This window comes from Leuciscus leuciscus (assembly GCF_965113295.1).
Source record: "Leuciscus leuciscus genome assembly, chromosome: 16".
Lineage (NCBI taxonomy): Eukaryota > Metazoa > Chordata > Actinopteri > Cypriniformes > Leuciscidae > Leuciscus > Leuciscus leuciscus.
This window is the reverse complement of record NC_138740.1, coordinates 18,746,147-18,772,245: the sequence shown is the minus strand read 5'-3', so window position 1 is coordinate 18,772,245 and position 26,099 is coordinate 18,746,147. Positions and strand designations below refer to the sequence as shown.

General features: G+C 40.4%; 1 protein-coding gene across 1 annotated transcript in view; it reads left to right on the top strand.

The window, feature by feature from the left end:
- The window catches only part of tenm2b (teneurin transmembrane protein 2b), a 349,866-nt gene that overhangs the window by 22,866 nt on the left and 300,901 nt on the right, over positions 1 to 26,099 (top strand). The window contains exons 2-3 of the mRNA XM_082140873.1: positions 22,856 to 23,009; positions 23,846 to 23,886. The gene's annotated coding sequence lies outside the window, so the exon portion shown is untranslated. The remainder of the gene's footprint in view (positions 1 to 22,855; positions 23,010 to 23,845; positions 23,887 to 26,099) is intronic.

Below are 26,099 nucleotides of genomic sequence, written 5' to 3'. Positions count from 1 at the left end.
AAAAAGTGATCAGTTGACTTATGCATAAAGTTTTTTACTTAACCATTTTAAGGCAACGGGTTTCCTCACGTTTTTCAAGTTAAGTCAACTGATCACTTTTGACATGAAATGACTTACTATATTACAAGTCTTCTAAAATCTTACGATACAGTTGTGATGACTTTCCCAATTGGTGATAGGCTTTTTTATTTATAAGGCGGGACTTATTTCACCATATTGTGCATTGCACTTTCTCTCATTCACAGTAATATGAGTGCACCGTCTTTCACTGCCTTTAAGCACGTCACATTCCTGCCTCAGCTATAATCGCATATATCGGCTACCTTTCTCTACCATCTTAACAATATCCTGCTTGCCAAAAAATCTCATCGGCATCCATCACTCCTGTTTATCTATCTTGCGGTGGAGAGATCCCATAGAAAGCTGATGCCACCAAGGTCTTTTACCCAAATTGAATTCTGTCCTGGATCAAAGGTCAGCTTTTCGTCTTCTCACCCCTCTCTCTGTGAGATTGCTCTGCGTATTGGTGAGGCAGCAAGTGGCTCTGTACTAAAGCTGATTGGGGCAAAAGAGAAATAGAAGGTCATGGACACAAACGCACAAAGCAATCTTGTTTCTCCAGCTCAGTTTACTGGCTCTCCAGTTACTGAGACACACACCCTATGCAACTATCTGTTTATTTGTCTAAGTGTGTGTGTGTGTGACATGCGCAAATCTGTATGGGAGATAGAGAGCATGTGAAAATGGCAGTTCCATCAAGGCAATGCGATGTGCAATTCCCCAGGACAGATTAAAGTCAAAGAAGTTATTCCCAGTCTGAATGCAGGGGGCTGACAGACAGCTCAGACCTGAGAGAAAGAAGATCACAACAGTCTACTAAAATGAAGGTGACCTCGATTTCATAGATCTGTGGACGGTTACCATTCCGAGTGACCAGACAGTCAATAGCTTTATACGAGGGACAGCCAGAGTGTGTGTGTGTGTGTGTGTGTAAGTGAGGATGTAATTAACATCCACAGTGATACGGGGAGGTCAGACTTTAATAGACTCTGACTACCAGTCTCTTTGTGAGGGATGCCGCTACCTGAGATTTAACTAAATGCAAGACAGCTCTGAGACCTGCAACTGATTGGAAATAAATGAGAGAGTTGAATTAAGACAAGGCAAATGTTGATTAGCCAGAGCTTCTTAATGAACACTGTGATAGAGTGAATAAAACAACTGTGGTTGCTTACAGGAGAGAGACAGTATGAACAATATGAATTGTGTCAAACTCACAAGGTCTTGTCATCAAAAAGAGATGTATTCTAAAAGATTTATTCTTTTTTTTTTTTACTGAAGGAATCAGTATTTTTGAATGAATCTTTTAAGTGAACAAATCATAGAATAGAATAGAATAGAATAGAATAGAATACAATAGAATGAGACATTTGTATAGCGCTTTCATATGTACTACTGTACACCCAAAGCGCTTTACAATCATATATGGGGATCTCTCCTCAACCACCACCAGTCATTCAAATCATTCACTGAAGCCTCACCCCTTTGAAACAAATAACCGCTTTCAAAGACACAACAGGATTTTAGTGCAAACTGTATGTAATTACAGCATGCCATTGCTGGAATGATTATGGTCAGTTCAAGGAACAACTTGATGTTTTAAATCCGTACCCAGACAGCAACATTGTGTCGGCCCAGATCTGGCCCACATCTGGTACGCGTGGAATCCACATGTCACTGTCTGGGTATGAGATTTGAAGTGACAAACGAACTAAACATTAAAATCATACAACGGAGGCATGTACTGTAAGTCAGCCTAATTCACAAAAAGAAAAAAAGAAAAGTAGCGAAAGGGTTATGAATGATTATAAATTATTGATGGCCATGCACAATTAAAATGATGTAAGGACATATTTGACCCTCTTAATTGATTTCTGTAGCTTGATATTGATCAGTGGTTTCAACAATTATGTCATTTGTGTTTCCTATCAGCTATTTAGAATTAGCAATTAGTAGGAATCTGTCTAGGGGATTTTAAAGGAACCATATGTAAGAAATGTATTTCAATTAATCATAAAATGGCCCTGATATGTCACTAGACATTAAGAAATCATGTTCATTTCTTGTATCACTGACAACAGTAGTCCGGCCAGGATATTGTCATTTAAAAGTGAAGTTGCAGCCCTCAACTGATGTTGATGTTGTCATGTTGTGTTTTGGCCTGATGCTCCACCCTCCACCTATCTACTATTCACGAAGTCACTAGTGTTTCGGCATCCGGGTTGCCAGCTCTGCTCTAGTTACCACAGCTGCAGCTACAAACGTGTCGGATAAAAAATGCCAGCCTATCTGGCAACCTCGAGTCAGGGGGGAGGGGGAGGGGATACACCGCTCTACAGTAATTTGAAAGTGATTGCAGTACCAGTTTTGGCCACAATCTTACATACGGTTCCTTTAAATTTTCCCACTACCCCGGTAAGGCACATTTCTCTTCAGTTAGAGTATCGACACATATAACCCAGATCTTCACCTGATATTTCCATTTGGAAATAAGAAATACACTACTGTGCTTACCTTTAGATTTGAAATTTTTTTTTTTGAAAATAATTAAAAAACAAATTAACATTAAACAGTTCTTTCCACAGGAAAGCACACACAAAATTATGGCAGATCAATAAACATGTATGTATTCTTCTCAGTACTCTTTTGTCTTTTTACTCTTTGAATGACCAAATAAATCAATTCACAAAGTCACAACACAACAGCAATGAAACCAAATAATCACCATAACCCAAAAGAAAAAAACAAATGTCAATGTAATACTCTTATTTTACCCAGCTGGGATTTTCAGTACACAGATGGCGCGCTAGTTGGAGCTCTGTGATGCAAAACCAGTGTACTCACAAATCAGGAAACACAAGAATTACAATTGCAGAATAGTGATCTCTAACCCTCACTCCCCAACGAGATGATAAACAGCATCCGTTACGCAACCCACAACAGAATTGAGTGGATCTTGATGAACTCCTCCCAACTCTGATTCGATGAATCCACGAAAATTCACACAGATCTCCCGGGGCCTATACCATGAAGCCGGTTTAGGTGGCTAGCCAGGTAAGTTTAAGATCATGAAAGTATCTCGGCTTTAATCGGTATTCGTCGCCATGGTATCTTACGCTGCACTGCTCAGGGGTAGGTTATGTTCTAGATTCGAGATCTCAGACTGAAATTTGACCAATCAGCTGTGAGCAAAGAAACATATAGGGTGCTTCTCAATATTCTTCCTCGGCTGCGTTCCAGTCCACTTTTAGACACACACTTGCGAATCCCTGCCACCATTTTGAAGTGCGTTCCACTTCATGAAGTGTACAGGGAAGTTTATATGGACGGACCCTCGTTCCCTCTATGTGGCTTCACCTTTCAATGGCTTCAATGGCTTCACCTTTTCTTCCAAATCCTGTGGACATCTCCGCGCAAATTGTTAGACGAGCACTTCGTAGAGAAAGAGTTTTTAGGGACAGACAATATCCCCTTGACTTTCCTGATACTTACTTGTATGAAAGATACAGATTTTCTGCGGAAGGAATGTCTTATCTTTGCGAACTTCTTGAGCTGCACATAACAAGTGTGACACGTCGAAGCCATGCACTTACTGTACCGCAAATGGTATGTATTGCATTGCGTTTTTTTGCTAGTGGTACATACTTGTATGCGGTCGGTGATGCAGAGAATCTAGGGAAAAACACGGTTTGTCGAACTATTCGCAAGGTGGTCCTCGGACTGCATGGGTGCATGAATAGCTTCATTGTGTTCCCTGGACATTTTTCGACCATGTCCATAAAATTGCTGGTAAGATATACTGATAGGGTGACATGAACAAATTTAACCTTTCACATTTAGTTTTTTTTTTGTTTTCAAAAAGCAGATTTCATTTAGAGCACTTAAATGTATTATACAATAGTCTACAGTAGCTACATGTCAAGAATGGTTTTAAATATATGTATTTTTAATTCCTATGAAAGGATTTCCTAGAGTCATAGGAGCAATAGACGGCACACATGTTGCAATCTCCACATCTCTAGGAGAACATGAGGCGGATTATGTGAACGGAAAGTCCTTTCACCGTTTTTTTTTCTTCAAAAAGCAGATTTGATTTAGAGCACTTAAATGTATTATACAACAGTCTACAGTAACTACATGTCAATAATGATTTTAAATATATGTATTTTTAATTCCTATGATAGGATTCCCTAGAGTCATAGGAGCAATAGACTGCACACATGTTGCAATCTCCACATCTCTAGGAGAACATGAGGCGGATTATGTGAACAGAAAGTCCTTTCACAGCCTAATGTTCAGGTAGGGCTAGTATACATGTGAGATGATTTTTATTTGCATTGGGATCAATCTTTAAATGAATAGTAACTAACATATAGGACAATGATTTACTGTACATTTTATCTGCAGATGACTTGTGATCACAAGCTTGGATTCTAAATGGCCTGGCTCAGTGCATGACTCACAAATTGTCTATGAGTCATCAGCCACTTGAAGGGCCTGTTTCTTTTGTCAGCGCTTTGAGGAAGGCAAGTTAAATTTGGTACAGTACAAAACACTTTAAAGTGTTCATTTTAATTGTGACACAGCAAAACGTACACAATTTTCCCCTTTTCTGTTCTATGACAGGGCTTTTTGATGGCCTGTTGGTAGGAGACAGGGGTTATGCATGCCAGAGGTTTTTGCTAACCCCCTATCCTGACCCTCAGACAGGGCCACAAAACCGCTTCGATGTGGCCCTCAGTAAAACCAGGGTCAAGATCGAGATGACTTTTGGCATCCTAAAGGCACGTTTCAACTGCCTTAGGCGCTTAAGAGTGTCACCAGAGCGGGCATCACAGATAGTGGCTGCATGTGCCATTCCGCACAATATAGCCACTATCAGAAAGGAGCGAGTACCATCACAAAACCAGCTTCTCTCTGATGAAATTGATCCCATCACACTTGACCACCCAGCTGGCGCAGCTGTCAAAGATGCAATCACAAGACAATATTTTACTTAATAAAAGCACATTGACACTGCAGATAGGTCTCAAACTGTTTTATTGGACATGTGGCTAGGGAGGAAGAAAGACAGCCAGAGAAAGTTCCATTAATAAATATTCATAGTGTTCATACTAAAGGGTTACTTGGTTAAATGAGTTCACATACTGAGATCTGTTTTTTCCAGCTGTTTGATCTCCAATTAATTTTTTTTTAATTTGGAGCCTCCTCAGCTCACAGTCCAGCTCCTTTAGTGAACAGTTTAGTAGACTCCTTTTGTAAAGGGCCCTGACTGAGTCTGTTTCCACCTGAAACAATTCCACCACAAACAATCATTACAAGTTTTCTGGAGGTTAATCCAATCACAAAAAGTGGCATGACTTTCTACAAACATAGGACTGACTGTACTTTATGTCAAGGGTTTAAAGCATTACGTTGTTCACATACCTTCTGTAGCCCATTGAGGTAGAGGCTTCAGTTTCTGGGGCGGGTTGTGAAAAATCCTACAGTAAAAGAGATGTGTAAGGGCCAGTCACTTAATAATGACATTCAAATGTGCGCCATAATAAAAAGCCCAGTGCATTCACCTCAGCAACTGTCTCAGAACACACAGACAGATTGCCTTCATCATTTGTTTCACCCTAATAAATAAAAGTAGGCCAATGGAAAGCATAACTGTTATAAAGTAGTTTATGTTCATGGTGTTCTGTCTGTTGCATACTGACCTCTGCTTTTTAATGTTAAATTCATCAATCTGGTGCACTTTGAAAGTTCAAAATTAAGAGCTCCAACCCATATTCAGAGTGCAAATTGAACAAAGAAAAACTCAAAACTCTTTTAGTTGTGATATTGTGTTTGTCTACATTACACTACTTCATAATAATAGTTATAATATTAATCCCATGACAGTAATAGCCATGTATTGTAAAACAAATGCACTGAAAAATAAAATAAACTTTCATAATTCATTTTGTACTAATTTTTATACTTGAAAGAGATAAACACATTTTATCTTTTATTATGACAGAAACTGCATCGAGCTTTTATTTTGGCGGAAAACATGGTTTACAAACGCGTCTAATTACAATTCTAGTAAAATGCATAATCGTAATATGCAGATGTGGAAATAATGCGTAACTGGGTAATGGGTTCCTACCTTCATATCCTAAGTGTTCTGAAAGTAGCCTAGTTCTGCTTACCGCAGTTCTCTACACTCACTAATTTCTCTCCTTATCCTCTTCACTATCCTCATCAGCCACTTGAAGGGCTGTTTCTTTTTTTCACGCTATTTCTCTGCACATTCCTTGCGTTCTTCTCCATCTCTCCGACTATTTTGACAGATACACACTGACACTGCACGCTTGCTCAGAGCCCAGAGGGAGAGTTGGCCCTCCCCCAGTTTTCCGTATTTTTTGTTATGATTATTTATTATTTATTTAAGCACTCCCATTCAAAAGGCAATTTGACCGAAAACTAAAATACGGTCAAACTTAAAAGTGGCGTTTCCATTCTAATTATGCTTTTTAATGAAAGTTTGCCTCGGGTAGATTAACAAAAAGACCCTAGGTTGCATTTTGGCGAGAGTTACTCTTTAAGGGTGCGTCATGGTAGCCTACCAATAAAGCCTGTTTGCATCGGTTTGGTTTAGGCAACTCAAAACCACTCCTGTAACCCTGAGTTTGTTCAGCGATTACCTTCATAGTGGCTTACAGGCCCCCGATCTCGATGGTCTATCAGTCTCTTAAAGACAATAAACACGCACCTCCAACTACATACACCACTGCGATACTTTTACCCAAAATTAACTAAATAAACACAGGTATATTCTTCCAGATTTCAAACGAATTACACTTATTATAACTTAAACTGCAACACTGAACTTAAGAAAATAAACACGGGAATATTCTTACGGATGATTTCACAATCTAAAACCAAAACAAACAAAAAACTCACAGAATCTCTCAAAAAATTCTCTTTTCTCTTCTCATAAAAAAACAAACAAAAAAAAAACGACAGTTAGGCTACATTTAGAAACCCAAACATTTGTCAAGGTCTCTACATTTGAATAGGTATTTTTGGTTAACTGATTAAAAAGATTTGCATAATTTGTTGTTAAAATTTTGAAAGAAAGGACAACTTTTTTTTTGTTGATACCTTAATATGGATTAAGCCACTATTCTCTGTCAAGTGTTCTGAAGCAAAAACAGTTTAGGGTATTCACAACCATTCCCTAGTTTAAACCGCTGCCATATTTTATTCAAAAAAGATAGGCCAACATAGAATTTACATTAAGCTACTTGCTGAGGAAAAAAAACAAACAAACACGCATTTCATTTCATTAAAAAAAAGGGTACAGAATTCTTTACAAAGCCCACACCTGTTTGGCCTTTACATATATTGGAACTCTTCAGCACGTGACATACAAATAGCCCACCTGAGAACGATAATGGTGTGTCATTATGTCTTAGGAGGAGCTTAAAGCCTGTGCTATGAATGCTGCAGTGTTTGGTCGTCTGCATCATTGCTTCTGTATAATTGCCTTTAAGTGGTATCATTAAGAGATTGTGAAAAAGACAATGAGGCTGTTTGGAGACAACATCCTCAGCAAAATCACATTATCATTTTACACAGTGCTGTCAATCCACAAGGACACCACACTTGACAAGACTATTTATTGGCAGTGTGTGTTGCAACAGAGCTTGCTTTGTGCAAAACCATTGCATTAAGAAAAGTGGGCCATTTTCTTATAAGTGGTCGCTCTGATTCCCTCTGCTACTTTAGGAACAAGATATACTCCTCTTTTCTGAATTTTATTTTGCTCTTGACTTGCATAAGCAATGTATAACTGACCATGGCTCCCCTCCTGCAATGAATTATAGGATATGCACATGAAAATCTATTGTATAATAACATTGCACAGATTGAACAATAACAAGAACTCTATATTTTGTGAGTTCATGCTAAAATAATTGGCCTTCAATATACATTTGGCATATCAACTAGCCTGTAAGTTTTAAGTTCATTCTCAAACACATCAGTGGAGTCTCACGTCATACATTCTGATGTTCTTCAGACTGTAATAGCATGGAAACCTATCAGGCACACTGGTTTCTCTGTTATCACAACAGAGTCATAATCACATCACCAGCTGTAGTGACACAGTGACATGCATGTCAGACAGTTTGCTAAACTCAGACCTCAAACCATAGAAGTTAATGAAATGCGTATTAACCAAATATGCCAGTTTTAAAGCAGATGTGATGCTTCTCAAAGAAACTTTCAGGTGGAGAATTAATACTTCAATGTATTTTTATTTTAAATTGACCTGCCCTTGTATCCACACGATTGCGAGTGTGATATCATGGTAACAGTTCAATAAACAAGAAGTAACTTACATTTTCAATACAATATTGCAAGTAGTTTTGTCTATTTTTGCTTTGTTCGTGAAAATAGTTCCAATGTCTGTTCCAATAATAGGTCTAATGTTCCACACAGTAGTGGTGTTCTTGAATAAATCTGTCACGGTTCATAGATCCAATGTCTCTCTCTAGTCTCGTGCTTTGTTGTTACATGTGTGTGAGTGTGTGAGTGGGTGTGTCCGGATCATTACTGTTGATCAGTACCCAGCTGCAATCAATCATCATCACCAGCTGCCATTCATCTCCTATATATGCTCACTGCTTTCTCATCTCCTTGTCAGATCGTTGCATGAAGTCTCTGTGTTGTCTGTTCCTGTTCCCGTGCCTCGTGTCCCGTCTTGAGTTCCTGTGTTCCGGTTTCACGTCGTGTTGGATTACGTTTCATGTCTGGATCACGTCATCACTCATCAGAGCACGCTGCACTTCATTCATCACTCCGTGTCTGACCATCGAAGTCCCTGCGCCACCGCCTGCATCACCCTGGATTATTCATCATCATCATCATCATCATCTTCATCAACATAATTGACTATTAATAAAGCGCTTTTACTTGCATATTGTGTCCTCGTTCCTGACGTAACAGAACGATCTGACCAAGGATGGATACAGCAAGTACATCAGCGCCGACCATGGAAGAATGTTTGAGTAATAGTATGGCTCGTCTGGACATTCAAGAGAAGAATTCAAACGATACTGGTCGCGCTGTTCAGGCGTTAGTGGCGCAGGTGTCCGAGCTCACCCAGCAGATCCAACAGTTACGAGCTCCCACTGCGCCGCCCACACCGTTCGTTCCCCCCACACCATCGGAGAGCCCATCCCAGTCGGAGCCACGCCTACCAGCCCCAGAGTCCTATTCAGGTGATCCAACATTTTGCAGAGCTTTTCTAACCCGGTGTTCCATGCATTTTTCTCTTCAACCCAAGACTTTCCAGACCGAGCGATCCAAGGTCGCCTTCGTACTCACCCTCCTGACTGGGAAAGCGGCGTTATGGGTAACGGCGGTGTGGGAGAATGAAGATCCGTGCTGCGCCTCGTTCCAGGAGCTCTCCGCTGAAATGAAAAGAGTTTTCAACCGGGCGGTCGGCGGAAGAGAAGCTGCTAGAATGCTGGCTGATTTACATCAAGGAGAGAGATCAGTGTCAGACTTTTCGATCGAGTTCCGGACCCTAGCAGCGGAGAGCAGATGGAACGAGGAGGCGCAGTGGGACATGTTCCTGCATGGGCTGGCTGACCGCGTCCAAAGAGAGATCTATGCTTTGGACCTGCCTCAATCTCTTAATGAACTCATCGCTTTAGCCCTCAGAGTTGATGCTCGACTATCCCGAGTTGGAGGTCACGCCACGAGTAGACGCCCTCTGGCGGGTGCCGAGGGTCCACGATTTGGAGGCGGGGACGCGGTCAGCCCCGTCGACGATCACGAGCCCATGCAGGTGGGTCGAGCTCGGCTTTCCCGGGAGGAGAGGGAAAGGCGGAGGTCCCAGGGCCTTTGCCTATACTGTGGAGGAGCCGGACACTATGCTTACAACTGTCCGGTAAAAAGGCCAAGCCCGATAGTAAGTATGAGGCTACTATCGGGTGGGATCTCCGCCGAGAAGACCTCATCAACATCTACCCTCCTTCCGGTAAGACTGAGATGGTCAACACTCACTCACGACTGTCAAGCACTCTTGGACTCCGGGGCAGAAGGCAATTTCATGGATCACTCATTCGCACGTCAATTCAAGATTCCCCTCAAACCCCTCACACATCAGATTGCTGTACACGCACTTAATGGACAAGAACTTCCCACCATCACTTTTGCCACAGAAGACATCACCCTCATCACATCAGGCAACCACACCGAGATCATCTCTTTCTATATCCTGGACACTCCCCTTGCACCCATTGTCCTTGGTCACCCTTGGCTCACCCGTCACAACCCTAAAGTGGACTGGCAGCTCAAGTCTGTGTCTTCGTGGAGTAATCAGTGTCATAAGTCTTGTCTATTGTCTGCCTGTCCGTCTGTTTCTGTCCCTGTGTTGCAGGAGGAGGCAGTGGATCTGTCTAACGTGCCCGCGGAGTACCTGGACCTGAAGGAGGTGTTCAGTAAGTCTCGGGCTGCTTCTCTCCCTCCGCATCGTCCCTATGACTGTGCCATAGACTTATTACCAGGTACGGCTCCGCCCAAGGGCAAGTTATATTCACTCTCGACACCAGAGAGGGAGGCTATGGAGAAATATATTTCTGATTCTCTAGCAACGGGGTTCATCCGCCCTTCCTCTTCTCCAGCGGGGGCGGGGTTCTTTTTTGTGGGGAAGAAGGACGGATCTCTGCGACCTTGTATTGACTACCGGGGGTTGAACAACATCACGGTAAAGAATACTTATCCTTTACCGTTGATGTCTTCAGCCTTCGAGAGGTTGCAGGGAGCGTCCATCTTCACAAAATTGGATTTACGTAATGCTTATCATTTGGTCCGCATCAGGGAGGGGGATGAGTGGAAGACCGCGTTTAACACCCCCAGGGGACACTTTGAATACTTGGTTATGCCTTTCGGGCTTTCCAACAGTCCAGCGGTCTTCCAGGCACTCGTCAATGACGTGCTGCGAGATATGATAGATCAGTTCATTTATGTCTACCTGGACGACATACTGATTTTTTCTTCTTCTCTCCAGGAACACGTGCAGCACGTCCGACGAGTGCTTCAGAGGTTGCTAGAGAATGGGCTTTTTGTCAAGGCGGAGAAATGCGATTTTCATGCACAGTCTGTTCCATTCCTAGGGTACATCGTGTCGGTTGAGGGAATGCGCATGGATCCTGAGAAGATCAAGGCTGTGGTAGAGTGGCCAAGTCCAGAGTCTCGAAAGGCCCTACTGAGATTTCTGGGGTTCGCCAATTTCTACCGGCGTTTTATTGGCAACTTCAGCCAACTAGCCGCACCTCTGACCGCCTTGACCTCCCCCAGAACGACGTTCAGGTGGTCAGACGCAGCCGAGGCTGCGTTTGCCAAACTGAAGGGTTGCTTCGTTTCAGCCCCCATTCTGACAACCCCTGATCCATCACGTCAGTTCGTGGTGGAGGTCGATGCGTCAGAGGTGGGGGTAGGAGCAGTGTTATCCCAGCGCTCTCTCTCAGACGACAAGATGCAGCCTTGCGCGTTTTTGTCTCATTGTCTATCTCCTGCCGAACGTAATTATGACATTGGGAACAGAGAGTTGTTGGCAGTCAAGTTAGCATTGGAAGAGTGGCGGCACTGGTTAGAAGGGTCGGGGGTACCTTTTATCGTTTGGACCGATCACAAGAACTTAGAATACATTCGGACTGCTAAAAGATTGAACTCCAGGCAGGCTCGGTGGGCACTTTTTTTCGGTCGTTTTGATTTTACTCTCTCGTACCGCCCGGGTTCTAAAAACATCAAACCCGATTCTTTATCGCGCATTTTTGATCGTTCCGAACGCCCGTCTACTCCGAGTGCATTTTACCAGAGACTCTATTCATCTCCACACTCGTATGGGAGGTCGAATCGAAGGTCAAGAAGGCCTTAGAAGGGGTAACGCCTCCGGTCGGTTGCCCACCGAATCGTTTATTTGTGCCTGAGGGTCTGAGGTCCAGCGTCATTCAGTGGGGGCATTCTTCCAATGTGGCTTGTCATCCAGGAGTCAGTCGCACTAGATTATAGTCAAGCAACGATTCTGGTGGCCTCTCATGGCTCGTGACATTCACAATTTTGTTTTGGCTTGCTCAGTTTGTGCCACTGGTAAAACTTCCAATCGACCCCCAGATGGGTTACTCCAACCGCTGCCGGTCCCTTCGAGACCCTGGTCCCATATCGCTCTAGATTTTGTTACCGCCCTCCCACCCTCTCAGGGTCACACAGTAGTTTTGACTGTGGTGGACCGGTTCTCGAAGGCGGCCCATTTCATTCCCTTGCCCAAATTACCCTCAGCCAAGGAGACAGCGGTGACTGTCGTTGACCACGTCTTTCGGTTACATGGCCTCCCGATGGACGTGGTTTCTGACAGGGGACCCCAGTTTGTGTCCAAATTTTGGCGAGAATTTTGTAAGCTTCTGGGGGCGACTGTCAGTTTGTCCTCAGGGTTCCACCCCCAGAGCAATGGCCAAACTGAGAGAGCCAACCAGGATTTGGAAAGAACGTTACGATGTTTGGTTTCCAAGAATCCTTCCTCGTGGAGTCAACAACTTTCTATGGTGGAGTACGCCCACAACACGTTGCCAGTGTCATCTACGGGCCTATCTCCGTTTGAGTGTAGCGTAGGGTACCAGCCACCAATTTTTCCTAGTCTGGAATCCGAAGTCGCGGTCCCCTCCGCTCACGCCTTCGTCCAGAGGTGTCACCGCACGTGGACTAGAGCCCGTGAGACTCTACTCCAGGTGGGGTTGCGCACCAAGGCCAAAGCCGATCGCCACCGGTCTAGGCCTCCCGTATACGTCGCTGGTCAAAAAGTGTGGCTTTCTACCAAGAACATTCCTCTCCGTTCCGTGTCTAATAAACTTGCTCCCAAATTCATTGGCCCGTTTACTGTCACCAAGATCATTAGTCCGGTGGCAGTCCGCCTCAACCTACCTCCAGTGTACAGGAGGATTCACCCCGTCTTTCATGTATCCAAAATTAAACCCATATTTCATTCTCGTATTAATCCGCCAATCCCGGTTCCTCCCCCGCCGCGACTCGTAGATGGGGAACCCACTTATTCGGTCAATCGTGTGCTGGACTCAAGGCGGAGGGGACGCGGATTCCAGTACTTGGTGGACTGGGAAGGTTACGGTCCAGAGGAGAGAAGTTGGGTACCGGCTAGAGACATTCTGGATCACTCCCTTATCGATGATTACAATCGGCAGGTAAGGGGACCTGGGAACGCCAGGAGGCGTTCCTAGGGGGAGGGGTACTGTCACGGTTCATAGATCCAATGTCTCTCTCTAGTCTCGTGCTTTGTTGTTACATGTGTGTGAGTGTGTGAGTGGGTGTGTCCGGATCATTACTGTTGATCAGTACCCAGCTGCAATCAATCATCATCACCAGCTGCCACTCATCTCCTATATATGCTCACTGCTTTCTCATCTCCTTGTCAGATCGTTGCATGAAGTCTCTGTGTTGTCTGTTCCTGTTCCCGTGCCTCGTGTCCCGTCTTGAGTTCCTGTGTTCCGGTTTCACGTCGTGTTGGATTACGTTTCATGTCTGGATCACGTCATCACTCATCAGAGCACGCTGCACTTCATTCATCACTCCGTGTCTGACCATCGAAGTCCCTGCGCCACCGCCTGCATCACCCTGGATTATTCATCATCATCATCATCATCATCTTCATCAACATAATTGACTATTAATAAAGCGCTTTTACTTGCATATTGTGTCCTCGTTCCTGACGTAACAAAATCAGTGTTTTTGAATGAATCGGTTGAGTGAATGATTCAATGATTCATTAATAAAGACAGTTTCGCTGCTATATAGTATATATGTGATCTTGGACTTTTCATTGTATCAATGTGACAATGTTTGCATTCTGTCTCCGCTTTTAAGTGCGACATCCAAATCTCAAAATTCAATCAACATCCGATGCATATAGAATCAAGTCCCTGCCCTGTTTTCTTTTTACGATAATCTTTTACACTCTGATGTACTACATGTCACAATACGGAATAAAATATCTGCTGCTACTTCTGTTGCATCGCGACTTTAATGTCTGACATCAGCATAATTTCAGTTGACCAAAACGATTTATTCAGATTTGTTTGCTGATTCGTTCAGCAACCCTTTTTACAAATAACAACTTGTTTTATATGCTGTCAATATGTCTATATTGAACATCGTTATTTCAGTGAGCATTATTTCTCAAATATGGCTTGAAAGCACAGCACTGGATAAAGTAAACACACCAGGGTTTTCCTACACAAACTCGTTCTTACCTGATCCCTGTATTCACTTTTCCTGCAGGAATTGACCTAATCATGAAGCATTTTGAATGACTTATATGGTGGAATCCAAGTAATATTCTATGTAAAGGGGGTAACTCCCTTGAGACACTGTTAGATACTGGAGAGAGAGAGAGAGACAGATTTGCCTTATTAGCCTCAATCACACAAAGAATTGTCAAATGTCCTTGAGTAGCAACTTCACAGTCTGCCTGATGTGACAGAGAATTACAGCGAGACCAAACGAATGAGAAACAAAGAGAGAGCAATAAAGAGAGACAAAGTTGATGGAGAAAGAACTCAGTTCTTTCCTTTAATCTCCCATACTGAGGAGAGGCCAGGCTCCCTAATGGATCCCTGTCAGCATCAGACACTTCAACATCTTCAGTCAAGCACAGTGAAAGACAACTCTCCAGACTCCATAAAGAGCCTTTCTGTGTCACTCGCCTGCTTCTTCCCAAGTCAGATTGTGTTAGGTCAGTTTTGGACAGTCCATAAACTTACCTAATGCTGCTAGCTGTACAAAAATGTATCTCTATCAGTCCGATTTAGTGTGGGACCATTTGTCCACTAACAGGATTACATTGTGAAAACATCTGGATGGATGCCAAATGCAAGTACAGTAATTTCCAAAATCTTTCTAAATGAATACTCCCAAAATCAGCATGACCGATTTTTTTTCTTTTCCAACCACTGATAATATGAACTCAGTATAGAGTGTGGTGAATTAATTGGGCCATTTTAACAGCAGTGGCACAGAGCCTAAACTACCAGCAGAGACGCTGACAAGAGGCCAGTGAAGGCTTTTGAAGAGCAGATCAAAGCGGTGAGTCTTTGATGATCCCGCATGGCTGGGTTGAGGAGGAGCTGCAGTGAAGAACTGGACCCCCCCTCAATCAAATCAGAAGCAAGTGCTCAAGTTAACCTTCGCTCTTCACTCCTTTATCACATCCACAGGTGTTTTCATGCAGCATTCTAAAGAGCAATGCACAAAACACCTCACTGAAAAGAAATAGCAGTGCATAAATTTGAGGATGTCACTGTTATAGCCTATGTCTTGTGGAAGGTCACATTATGTATTTCTTGGATTCTATGAAAGTATTTGAATTATGGAGTTTTTGGAAAATTTGAGCAAACTTTTTAAAGCATTCACAACTCTTGTCTAAAATTTGTGTGAAGTATAAATGGCTCTGCTTCCCAGATGCCTGCAAAACAATCTACATAAATAGACAATACTCCAGGTACTGTAGGAAAGAATTTGCAATTAAAAAATAAAAAGATTAGTGTTGTGAAAATTTTAAGTAAGAAAAGAATTCACATTGTGACTAAATAGTCACACTGTGAGATATATAAAAAAAATCAGTTTCGAAATATAAATTCACAATGTAAGATATAAAGTTGCATATATTGTGAGAAATAAATCAAAGTCCCAATAAAGTTTGGGGTTCGTAAGATTTAAAAAAATATATATATATACTTTTATTCAGCAAGGATGCATTAAATTGATCTAAAAGCGTCAATAAATATATTTATGATGTTACAAAACATTTCTATTTTAAATAAATGCTGTTCTTTTGAGCTATATACATCAAATAATCTTAAAAGAAGTGTGTCATGGAATTCACAAAAATATATAAGCAGCACAACTGTTTTCAACATTGATATAGCCTAATAAGAACCAAATCAGCTAGCCTAAATGTTTTCTTAAAGAGAAATGATGCTGAAAATTCCACTTCGCCATCACAAATTAGATTTTAAAATATATTAAAATAGAAAACACAAATTTTGAATTGTAATAACAATTTACAACATTAGTATTCTTACTGCATTTTGTTTTATTAAATAAATGCCTCTTACAGACCCCAAACTTTTCAAAGGTTTCAGGCATAAGAGATGGACCTATAAAACCGCAATTACAATAAATAAAGTCGTAATTAAAGTCACATTTACCTTTTTACTCTGAGTCTGAAACAGTCCATAGTGCTGATATTAAATTCACATCTCCCAGAACAGAAGTCACCTTATCAGCGAGAGAGTGGTCACAGCACATTAGCAGAATGTGTGGTGTGATCTTGTTGGCCATGGTCGGTGCTCCGCGGGGTTCTTGTGTTTAACATTCCCCTTGTGTTTAACATTCCCCTCATGTTATGCCCGTGACCCTACTGAGAGCACTCATCTCCACTCCTGCAAAGAGGAAGGTTAAAGCTCACCTATTCCCTCACCGCTGCAGACCTACTTTTCCTTCGCTACAGTTTGCCCCTTCTGTCTCTTTGTGCAGCCAAGCATCGACCTTCCCAATGCCAGGTCATTACTTTTTCCCTCAGGTTTCGGTTTTCATTTCGATTCATGCTGAAACGTCCTGTTGTTTTGTCTATGAATTCGATGGCGAGATGTTGAAAGAGGTTGAGGTGATATATCAGGCCGTGCTTGTAGATGATTTTGGTGGGAATCGCGTGCGCTTCACCGCTTTAAATATTAACAGGTCCGTTGACACGCGCTAAATGACACGAGTGTGTCTGGAGATTCCGCGCAAGTTGCTGGAGCGCCAGAGCAATTTACTTGCTTTACCTCTCTCAAATGTAACATATTTACTTCTTTTGGGATCTATGACATTTTTTGTTTGTTTATTAAAAACACATTTAAATGCAATTCGTGATTTGAATACATCCAACATGTTTTTAAGTTATTTTAAGGTCTCATTGGTTAACATCAGTTAATGCATTAACATGAATTAATACTGAGCGTTTATTAACCTTTATAAATATATAAATATTCATGTTCATGTTAGTTATGTGCATTAACTAATGTTTACAAATACAACTTTTGACAACTTAAAATATATTGGTAAATGTTGAGATTAACATCAATAAAGATTAATAAATGTTGTAGAAGTATTTTTAATTGTTAATTCATGTTAACTAATGAAGTTAACTAATGTTAACAAATGAAACCTTATTGAAGTGTTACCAAAAAAGCTTTGTTCATAAATCAAAGTCATGTGGTGCAACCAACATGCAGGGGAAAAAACTAAACAGGAAATGGACCTCTAAATAGTCTAATGACTGTGAGTAAAGGTCTCCTAAAATATAAAATAATTCAACCTTTTTGAGCCAAGATTAGAGTGTAAAATATCATGTGGTGTGAATCCTAAAAAAGAATAAAGTAATACAATGATTAATAATTTGGTGGTTACAAATGACATTGCAAGTCATCAAACTAAATACAAAGTTTACATTTCTAAGAACTCGGCATATGTGCTTAAAATTCAAACACATGACACCGACAATGTTATATTTGTCATTGACTCTTTTAGTGCGTTGTTACACACTAATTAAAGTTAGAAAAGTGAAATCATATTCAACCACCCCTTTAATAATTCAGATAACTCAATTGAAGAATTTTTACATGTCTATTCCACAAACATTCCATTAACCCATTGTTTCTCTCATTAACAACTGTGATTTCTTTTTACCAGTTCTCCTGTGTGCTCTCTTCTTCTGACGTAGTATGTAATTTCAACTTCAAAGACATGAAAGGGATTATAAAATGCTGCTTGTTTGTTATTATGTTCTCTCTTTAATATTATAAGCGCTTGTGCATGGGCTCTCTTTCAAATTCTACACACCTGAGACCAAAACCACCTTGTTAAACCAATAAATCTGTACGGTTATGGTCTTTATCTGTCTATTCCATATTGCTGTTCATTGAATGCATTTTGTCATACGCCATCCTCCAAATTGGAGGTTTTCTCTAAAAACAGGCATGTTGCAAAAAGGACAAAACTCCCCGGAGCACCTAAATTTGTCTGTTGGTGCCTAGACAGCTGTAGCTATAGATCTCGGGTCATTCAGACAGGGAGAAGTGTCATTGTTTGTCTCTTACAATCACCTGCTAATTGAAAGGCCTCTCAGTGCCTGTGTGTCAGGCTGGTTCACCACTACAGACATTGAAGGCTTTGTCTTTCAGTGCTGAGAAAATCCATAGCTAAAGGCATTCCCCCCTCGGCAGAGAGGTCTTCAATGATTATATGTTTGACTTCCTAATGCGTCTGACACCGTGCCATGTGTTCGCTGTAATTGCTTCATTCCTCAGGGTTCTACAGGTCGACTTTTGAAGTCCAGATATCGACATCGTGCCTCATGTGAATCTATCTCAGGGGTCTAAGCCTAGGGTCATTGCTTTGTGCAGCTCCTCATCTCGTACTTTTCATTTAATTTAATATTTTAATTGAGTCATTTTGTGAGATTTATGCCATTTTTAATGTTCAGATCCAGCATTTAATTTGACATATTAGCACTGTGCTGATTGCATAAAAGTTTCAATGCATGTCACAGTTAATTCTTGGGTAGAACCCCTTGCCACATCCGATCCCAAAACTAGTTAGTTCCTGTAATATTTCTGGGGGTAAACTGTCCATTTCGGTTTTGATTCCACTCATGTTTGCCGATGGATCAAGCCTTGACCTAATTAGAGGGGATTTCGCAAGAACAATAGAGAGCTGAACTGTTTTCTGTTGACTGGGGTTTTTACATCACTGTCACTTTGATCACTGACTCAAATTGTGTACAATGAAATGCTGTCAAGTTGTGGTCTGGGAATTGGCCTGTGAAAGTGCTTAACGTTAATTTCTACCACGCTGGCATTTTAAACACCATTGTCTGCTTGTCATCACTTCACGGAGAAATGGGCTTGCTATTCCAATGAGATCACCTCTCAGTATAGAAGCACAAGATTACAAGCGTAGATTTGAGCGGAGGTAATTGAGCTGATTATCTTAATGTGGGGAATATCAAATGTCCTATTTAATACTCAGTGGTATTTGTATCCATCTATAGTTCTTCTTGCTGAAAAATGATTTAGACAGTTGCCTTATATCAAGTATAAATTAATGTTCCAGAAAGCTCGGCATAACTCCCTGTTGTATTTCACTGGGGGTTTTGCTCTTCGCAACTATGTAGGCGGTTTTTACGTTGCTGATGTTCATTGATAGTGCAGACCTCAATGTCAGCTGAGAGCTGAAAACCTTGTTTCTCTAACTTTCATTCTCAGCTTTGCTTGTCTCATCTGTAACCGTAATACGACATAATTTACATAATTATGGCAGACGCTTTTACATTTCATTTCAAGGTACACATTTTACATTCTTATCAGTTCTCAGTTCTTGCTTTCCCTGGGAATCGAACCCATGACCTTGGTGTTGCAAGCACCAACGCTCAACTGTTTGAGCTACAGGAAAGCCTAATGCAGTTGATGTCTTCCTGTCTCCAGGGGAAACGAAAATGATCTAAGATTTTAAATACTGAGAAGTAGCGCAACCACTAGCAATACAAACTTGACTTTTTGCAAATGCATTACAATGCATTGTCTTTTTACCTGCATCCTACCCAAGGTAGCTCATCCATGGTTAAGCCATGAATCAAACCAATCAAGTACAAAGGTGAATCATAACATAACATACTTTGATTTGAAGCAGAAAAGTATTTGAAAATCAGACAAAAATACTGTTCTTTAACAATTTTAATGAGGGAAAGAACTACAATCCCGTAAAGCATTGTGAATGACAATCAAAACTATGGATAAATATAAAACTATTGATTTAATATGTTGATTACGTATATAGAAACAGTATATTATATGTTTATTGCAAAATATGTAGGCCTGCAATATATGTACAAGAAGTTTGATAGAAGGACACTGAGGCTGCGTCTGAAATCTCATACTGTCGTAGTAGTTCTTTTGAATTAGTAATAACTTTGTGACCATTATGTTCTATAAAGTATGAATGTCTGTAAAATGAATGTAATCTGGACGTACTACATTCGTCATGTTGTTGTTGTCATGTGACCTATCAGTATAAGTTGTGTCGCTTCACTGCCATTCATAAATCCTCTCCCATGGCCTCATAGGATAGTAAAGTGTCCACTGGATGCACACTTCAGAATCTCGGCAGAAGAAGTAGGTCATCCGAGTAATTTTTGCCTGCTATGTAGGGAAGTATGCAATTTCTGATGCAGCCTGACTATTATTCCAAATAAATCAGTAGAAATCATGCTTCTGATGGATTGAACAAAAACATATACGGTAACACTTTAGAATACTGTTCCTTCATTAATGAATAACTACACAGGAACAAATGAGTAACGCACTATTACCATTAACTATTATTAACTAACAAGAAACTCTGATTAACAAATTAGTAATCATAGCGCTCAGTCGAATGTGGTAGTTCACTATTAGCTAATCAGTAACTAATTTTTTTTCCATACCTCCCAGAGAACTATATACAGGTTCATAATTAACATGAATAATGCATAATTTATAATAAAAGGTAACGGTAACCCATTAGTAATGACTCAAGTGTTACTACATCCTTCTAAAGGAACTACTAATTATTTGGATCAGTATTCTAAAGTGAAAAACATAAGTACCTAATATTGACTGAAGTCATTGTAAGCTTTTGGGTTACCATTACCTTATATTATATGCATTATTAATATTAATTATGAACCTGTACATAGTAGTTCTTAGTAGTCTTCAGTGAGGTATGAAAAATAGTAGTTACTGATAAGCTAATAGTGAACTACCACATTCGACTGAGCGCTATTACTTACTAATTCGTTAATCAGAGTTTCTTGTTAGTTAATAGTAGTTACTAGAATGTAGTGTGTTACTCATTTGTTCTTGTTTAGTTATTCATTAATGAAGCAACAGTATTCTAAAGTGTTACCACATACACTATCGCAGATCACAGCCAGCAGGTCTGTTTTCAAAGGTTTAAATGTTATTGATAAAAGTTAATTTCTCTATGAAGAAAATAAAATAGATTTTTACTTACAGAACCTGACTGATTTTATTATAGTTTCTGTATTTTCTAATTTCTCATAACAATGATACACGCGATGGCCAATGAAGTTTAAGTGCGGTTACTACTCTTCCATGTTCTCCTTATATAACACAGAGCATTGCAGGTCCACTTTGAATGGAACAAAATTACATATGAGTGTAAATTAAATGGAGGAGCCGAGAATAATTGCATAATTGGACTTGTTCCTCACGCAAAGCTATTTTAATGGCTTCGGATGACTTGCAACTTTTAAGTAAGTTTCAATTTCTGTAACTATTTCCTTCAATTTCAGACACAGAATTTTAACACTCCAGACACGTAGAGTTCATGACCCTGAATATGTTATTGGTGGAATATTTAGGTTGTTTCATTTTGAGGTTCATGGTCTGTGAGTCCTTAAGAATCAGAAGATCCCCTTAATGTGTTTTACATTTCCAGCCTGCTGCTTAGCAGAAATTGAAATTCAAGGAACCTTCTCAGATGGTTTAGTTGATCCATGTGAAATCCAAAAAAACCATACAAGGATAAATCCTGGTTTTTGATCACCTAAGCACAGCTGCCCAAACTCCTAATCCAATGGCGTTAAAGCAGATGAATCTCTGGGCCGACGGCAGCAACTTCAGTGGACATGACGGTTTTCTCTGCGCTACTGGGATCATGTGTAGTCATGAGTGACCTTACATTTGCATCTCCAAATGATGCTCATAATGGTTGGTGAGGCACAAACAGACCACATGTGCAACCCAAGCTTTCGCTCTTTTATCCATTTTGGAGCCATGTTTTTGGGACAAATCCACTGAAATGGTTTGGCAATACGGCAATATTAGAAATGTATGGGACATGAAAAAGCAGAAGAGGTTTTGCAGAAGAGAAAGAATCGTTAATGGATTGGAGGGGGAAAATATTTTCTTCAGAGCAAAACACCATGAGAGAGCCATCATTCCAGTGAGCTGACAGATGAGGAGGATGGTTCATTTGTATGGTACATCATTTAGCAATTTGCCCTCTGACAACAAACCGAATCGTGTTTCATATTTCTTGTCGGCCTCCAAGTTCCTCTGGCAATTTAATTATCTTTGTTGAATTTCTGTTGATGGTTCATTTATTTTAGAAAAATTAGAGGTGTGAGTAATGAAGCAGAAGTTGCATGCCAAAAATAACCATGCACATCAATATGCACACCTGTCATAAAGACATCTTAGAGGAAACTTTAAGTATGTCTGTAGCAGTTGCAAAATGTGGTAAATGTTGCCTAAGGACACCATTATGCATGTACATGTACATTACAACATAAAACGTCTGCCAGGCCAAATGCACCCTCAGAACGAACCAAGTGGCCATTATGTGTGGAGAAGAAATCAAGCTAATAAGAATGCATCTGTGCAGAGTTCCATTGGTCAGGTCTGAAAATATCGAATGGCAAATAATATCAGATCAATTATGCTTATTAAGTAAATACACAGCTGGTGAGCTCGCACATATTAGCATAATTTCAACTAGCACATCTGTATATGTGTGCATGTGCATTTGTGAATTCAAATGTGCTTCTATGAGAAAAGAAAGAGAGAAAGAGATATAAATAATAAGTGTGTGTCTGCATTTATGTGTCTGCATGTGCGTGACTGTATGTGTGTAACTTAAGGATGCCATGGAGCCCCAGGGCACTGTCTGGACCGCTGACGACCAAGCTGACACGGACTGAACTGGAGCATCTAGTCTACTACTAGTCCTGGCAAATCTCTGAGGCTAAGAAGAGATGGGGTGGTCTACATATGAAGAGACAGATTGATTTTCAGGTAGTTGAGATCGAAGTAATTCATGTTTTCCAGATTTATACAACGGTATTTTGGCTGAGCATCAGTTCAAGAGCACTGTTAGCAGTTCAACAGGACGGGAACTTTTTGTCTGGGACTGGGACACAATTCTGACTTCATTTCTCAGAATCGTGAGATAAAAAATAAGCAATTGCGAGATATCAACTTTTTTCAACAATATGAATGAAATTTGTGTGGGGAAATGTTCTGCCCTCACGTGAAAATCCCAATCGTGCACATTCCTATTGGAATGACTCCCTTATAGCATACATATCCAGGCCTCATCTGGGCCAACTATGGCACATATGGCTCAGTTCTGGCAAAGGTCATGTGGGCCGTATCTGGCCCACACACATCAAGCCGGTTTTAGTGTGAGTTGTGGCTTGCTGTGTGTGGCCCAGATGTGGCCCATGTGACCTTTGCCGCTGCCAGAACTGAGCCAAATGTGCCATAGTTGGCCCAGATGAGGCCTGGATATGCATGCTATTGCCAGCCACACTCAGGTTGAGTCATCATCATATGTGGGCCAGAAGAATGTGGGAGATGTGGGCCACAACCGGGCCAGGTGTCATTTGCTATCTGAGCTGGATTTTGCCAATGAAATTTTGATGAGCAATGGTAATATGACCTAACTTAGAGGGATAGTTCACCCAGAAATGAAAATGTTGTCATCATTTTGTCATCTCAAATTGTTGGTAACCAGAGTGTTGATGGTAGCCATTGACTTCCATAGCAGGAAAAAAAATATTATGGAAGTCAATGGCTGCCATCAACTGTCTGGTTACCAACATTCTTCAAAATATCTTTGTGTTCAACAGAAGAAAGAAACTCAGATATAAAGGTTTGGAACAACTTGAGGGTGAGTAAATAATGACAGAATTTTCATTTCCCTTGAACACCAATCAACAGATTCTTTCAAAACACTGATTAATTAAAAAACACAGATTAATTCAGGAAGGGAACGTTACTACTGTGTGTAGGAGTTGGTTGATTCTATTTTGTCTTTGTTTGGAACAATTTTTGTTGGAGGAGCAAAAAACAGAGGTAAAACTGTGGTTACAATAGTTATATTTTGTGGGAAGCACAGCTCACACAAAAGTCACTTCCAAACCATGCAGTTTTCTGTTGGTCAACGGAGCAAATTAATGTGACCAACTTGAATCTGTTGCAAAATCTGCGTGAGGACATCTTTTGCCCTGATGCGAAATTCCAGGTTTCTTGGATGTTGAACTGATGGGATTTCGCCCGTCAGTTTAGACCTGTCACAGTCTTTTGACATCATGCTTGCAGTATTACACTGTATTGTTGCATGCTGGTTACAGCAGCCTACAGTACTTCAAAAGACCACACTCAAAATAATGACTTTTGTACTTTAAAAGCAATTCTCTTTTAAACATCTTATCTGAAAATGACAGTTATAATTGTTAGGTGGTTCCAACAATTAACAATTACTGAACCTCAACCTCAATTAAAACGTTTGTCCTCAGGTGACCATTTGTAAAACGGGTGTTTTAGTAGAATAATTAAAAGTGGTATCTTATGACTTCATATTAATTTAGAGGATCTGTGAATAGGCAATAGAAAGGTGTCCAAATGTGCTTTTATCCAATCACAGCTCGCAGTGATACCATCACTTAAGTGGTTCAGTCCAGCTCTTTTTCAATTGCACACTTAACTTCAGATTCAAACCTGCAATACTGTCGAGTGAATTGTCCATGAATAGATAATGCAATGAGAATTAACACTGTTTTTCTGCAACTCATTGTTGTGGACTGTAGCCAATTTAATGAAGGTTGAGTGTATGCCGTAACATCAATTTACCACCATTCTGCTCAAGAGCGGACCTGATAATTACACTGGTGTTTCAGGCCTCGGCTTTTAGCGAAATATTTTAATAAGCACAGTTTTGCATCACATTGTTTCGCATTTCATTAGCAGTGGCCCTGTTCTCCCATCTGCCATACTCCGCTTCTCAATTTAGCTCCATGTGGAACATTCCGGTATTAGCATAATGGGAGAACTGTTGCACTTTAAGAATGGCACAAATACCAGCGGGCATAACAAATAGATCGCACGAACGCAGCAATGATGGGTTAGCAGGAGATTTGATGAACGCACTCTGATATCTTGTTTTTGCAGCGAAGTCATTAACAAGAAAAATATTAGGCATGCAGTGGAATATCACAGTGAAGTTTGATTTTGAGAAAGGTCCGCTGTATGTGTAAGTGACAAATGAGTTGGGAAGTGGGCGCACTACAAAGGCCCACCGCTAAGAATTTGGCCTTTAAAATACAATGTATGCACAGACTAAGGATGCCCAAGGCCTAATAAGGATTCAGAGGAAACTGAAACTCTCCTTTGCTTCTAATGCTTATAAAAATCCAAACGCACTAATCTCAACATCTAAAGATAAATGATAACCAGAAGTGTCATGTGTATTTAAATTGCATGTGCCATTGCATTTTTGAGCAAAGTGATTATATGCACTAATAAGGGGGGAAGAGAAAATAATATTCAGCAAAGATGCATTAAATTGTTCAAAAGTGACAGTATAGGGTCATTCCATGTCAATTCAACCAAAAGTCCACAGCTACATTTTTTTTATTTTGATCTTCTTTTTTTCTGGTGAAAGAAATACATAAATGAGGAAGAAAGCCAAAATATAAAATTTCATGGATGTATATTTACTGAGTAATCCACTATTTTGTAGAGGGAGGACAATTTTCACCTGATTTTTGGAGACAATTTGGAGGACAGCTTTGACCTCAGGAAAAAAATACATTTTAAAATATTTTACAAAAGAATAATACAGTTTTTTCCACGTTTTTTATAACGCATTATATTTTCCACGCATATATAATAGAGCAATGTATGTTTACCATATGATTGAACACTAATTAATGTATTCTTTACATGTAAAAGCAAACAAATAAGTCTTTTTGTTTAATAAATGTAAGAGTTGGATTAAGCTTCTCTTGTGAAATTGCAGACATTTCTGGAAGGATGAGTCTCAAAGTGTGATTTCCCTGTTCTTACAGAGCTACCCAGGATTTTAAATTGTTTTGCAGATTA